Source organism: Pseudophryne corroboree, chromosome 8 (assembly GCF_028390025.1).
Source record: "Pseudophryne corroboree isolate aPseCor3 chromosome 8, aPseCor3.hap2, whole genome shotgun sequence".
Taxonomy (NCBI): Eukaryota; Metazoa; Chordata; class Amphibia; order Anura; family Myobatrachidae; genus Pseudophryne; species Pseudophryne corroboree.
In genome coordinates this window covers 487338380-487342324 of record NC_086451.1, presented here as the reverse complement: position 1 = coordinate 487342324, position 3945 = coordinate 487338380, and positions in this window count along the sequence as shown.

Here is a 3945-nt window from a genome sequence, read left to right as displayed (position 1 = left end):
CGTCTGTGTGTGATATAGTGTGTGTGTCATATAGTGTGTGCTTCTAGTGTGTGTGTAATAGTGTTTCTAGTGTGTGTGTGATGGAGTGTGTGCTTCTAGCGTCTGTGTGTGATATAGTGTGTGTGTCATATAGTGTGTGCTTCTAGTGTGTGTGTAATAGTGTTTCTAGTGTGTGTGATGCAGTGTGTGCTTCTAATGTCTGTGTGTGATATAGTGTGTTTCTAGTGTGTGTGCTTCTTGTGTCTGTGTTTTATAGTAAGTGCTCTTAGTGTGTGTTACAATGTGTGCTTTTTGTGATACAATGTGTGCTTCTAGCATGTGACAGTAATTTTTTTTCTAGTTTCTATGTGATACATTGTGTGCTTCTAGTGTGTGTGTGTGTGTGTGTGTGTGTGACACAGGATTTGCTTCTAGTTTCTATGTGATACATTGTGTGCTTCTAGTGTGTGTAATACTGTGTGTGTGTGTGTGTGTGTGTGTGTGTGTGTGTGTGTGAGACACAGGATTTGCTTCTAGTTTCTATGTGATACATTGTGTGCTTCTAGTGTGTGTAATACTGTGTGTGTGTGTGTGAGAGACACAGGATTTGCATCTAGTTTCTGTGATATATTGTGTGCGTGATACAGTGTGTGCTTCTAGTGTGTGTGATACAGTGTGTGTGTGTGATACAGTGTGTGCTTCTAGTGTGTGTGTGATACAGTGTGTGCTTCTAGTGTGTGTGATACAGTGTGTGCTTCTAGTGTGTGTGATAGTGTGTGCTTCTAGTGTGTGTGTGATACAGTGTGTGCTTCTAGTGTGTGTGATACAGTGTGTGCTTCTAGTGTGTGTGTGATACAGTGTGTGCTTCTAGTGTGTGTGTGATACAGTGTGTGCTTCTAGTGTGTGTGATACAGTGTGTGCTTCTAGTGTGTGTGTGATACAGTGTGTGCTTCTAGTGTGTGTGTGATACAGTGTGTGCTTCTAGTGTGTGTAATACAGTGTGTGCTTCTAGTGTGTGTGTGTGTGATACAGTGTATGCTTCTAGTGTGTGTGATACAGTGTGTGCTTCTAGTGTGTGTGTGATACAGTGTGTGCTTCTAGTGTGTGTGATACAGTGGGCTAAATGTAATATGATGTGAGTAAAAGTATGCGTATGTACTGTAACTCGTACTTGTTGAGTGTGGGGTATTTGCAGTGCGAGTCTGTGTGATTTTATTGCGAGCTCCGTTACAAGGTGCAAGTGTGACAGAAGTCTGCACAGATCAGCGAGATGCCACTGGTTTTAAAAATACAAGGAAAAACTGACATAGGGGTCCCTGTATTTTTAGAACCAACACCGGGCTCCACTTGCAGTGGGGTAATGCCACTAGCTGGGTGCCCCCCTCTCCAGGGTACCCAAGGCCTGGGCTGAAGTTCAGGGCTATCCCTGTCTCCCCTGGGCGGTGGGTGTCAAGTTGAAAGCAAATCAGTAAAAGTTAGAACAATAATGTATTTTTCAAGAGGACTATAGGTCCCAGCATGCCTAACCCACATGCCAGTACTTGGAGAACGACAAATACCAGCATGTGTGGCATCAAGAGCCCACTGGTACCTTTTAGTCCCCCGTAAAATAAATATTAAAATAAAGACAGAACACATACCGTATGTATGGGCCATTTGTCAGTATGAGCGATGCCAGATAGTGGCCGGTGAGTAGGGAGAGGGCTCTGTTAGTGAGTGACAGGGCTGTGAACATTCTAATTATAAGGCTACTTTATCACAAGTTGGCTTACCATACATTGCTTTTAAACCGGGACCCTTGTGAATTACACAGGTTCTGTGGCTGATTAAAACCAGGTGACATGCAGGCTTGACGCCAGCTAACCACAGAACCTGTGTAATTCATTAGCGTCCCGGTTTAAAGGGATAGTATGGTAAGCCTACCACAGGTGGTATCAGTGCATGGCATGTTAAGGGAAGCTAGGTTCCGCTTCTCAACCCACAAAAAAACTAAAATAGGGGAAATTCTGAAAATGCTTGTTCCAACAGCAACTGGTAGAGACGCAACGGCAGCCAGGTCTGAAGGAGGAGGCCAAGCTTCAAAAAATGTCAGTTGACGATGACATAGAAGCCTATCTCGCCAGCTTTACTACTCTACTGTCTCATGTTGGGGTTACTGGGCCGGGCCAAGCTCAGCACTTCCGTGAGTGGCGTTACTCCAAAGAGTCTTTGGTCAGACCTCAGTTGACCGTTTTAATCAAAATACTGAAGTGGTTAAAGCCGCAGGAAATATTGCCACAACAGATGGAGGATCTGCTGGCAGTTGACCACAGTATTTGGACTTTGGATCGAGTCTCCAAAAGTTGGTGATGCATGCGGACCCCAAAACCCCTGAAGACATTGGCGTTTCTATAATGGCACCCATTGCACCCATTTTAACACTTACCTTTCCGGAGTGGAGTGGGAGTATCACTGGTGTAACAGCGTGGTATACAGGGCAGATATTACCATCACTGTATATTCCTCTGTTATATTTCCTGGGGGAGAGTGGAGTGGGAGTATCACTGGTGTAACAGCGTGGTGTACAGGACAGATATTGCCATCACTGTATATTCCTCTGTTATATCTCCTGGGGGAGAGTGGAGTGGGAGTATCACTGGTGTAACAGCGTGGTGTACAGGACAGATATTACCATCACTGTATATTCCTCTGTTATATCTCCTGGAGGAGAGTGGAGTGGGAGTATCACTGGTGTAACAGAGTGGTGTACAGGGCAGATATTACCATCACTGTATATCCTTCTGTTATATCTCCTGGGGGAGAGTGGAGTGGGAGTATCACTGGTGTAACAGCGTGGTGTACAGGACAGATATTACCATCACTGTATATTCCTCTGTTATATCTCCTGGGGGAGAGTGGAGTGGGAGTATCACTGGTGTAACAGCGTGGTGTACAGGACAGATATTACCATCACTGTATATTCCTCTGTTATATCTCCTGGGGGAGAGTGGAGTGGGAGTATCACTAGTGTAACAGCGTGGTGTACAGGGCAGATATTACCATCACTGTATATTCCTCTGTTATATCTCCTGGGGGAGAGTGGAGTGGGAGTATCACTGGTGTAACAGCGTGGTGTACAGGACAGATATTACCATCACTGTATATTCCTCTGTTATATCTCCTGGGGAGAGTGGAGTGGGAGTATCACTGGTGTAACAGCGTGGTATACAGGACAGATATTGCCATCACTGTATATTCCTCTGTTATATCTCCTGGGGGAGAGTGGAGTGGGAGTATCACTGGTGTAACAGCGTGGTGTACAGGACAGATATTGCAATCACTGTATATTCCTCTGTTATATCTCCTGGGGGAGAGTGGAGTGGGAGTATCACTGGTGTAACAGCGTGGTGTACAGGACAGATATTACCATCACTGTATATTCCTCTGTTATATCTCCTGGGGAGAGTGGAGTGGGAGTATCACTGGTGTAACAGCGTGGTGTACAGGGCAGATATTACCATCACTGTATATTCCTCTGTTATATCTCCTGGGGGAGAGTGGAGTGGGAGTATCACTGGTGTAACAGCGTGGTGTACAGGGCAGATATTACCATCACTGTATATTCCTCTGTTATATCTCCTGGGGGAGAGTGGAGTGGGAGTATCACTGGTGTAACAGCGTGGGGTACAGGGCAGATATTGCCATCACTGTATATTCCTCTGTTATATCTCCTGGGGGAGAGTGGAGTGGGAGTATCACTGGTGTAACAGCGTGGTGTACAGGACAGATATTACCATCACTGTATATTCCTCTGTTATATCTCCTGGGGGAGAGTGGAGTGGGAGTATCACTGGTGTAACAGCGTGGTGTACAGGGCAGATATTACCATCACTGTATATTCCTCTGTTATATCTCCTGGGGGAGAGTGGAGTGGGAGTATCACTGGTGTAACAGCGTGGGGTACAGGGCAGATATTACCATCACTGT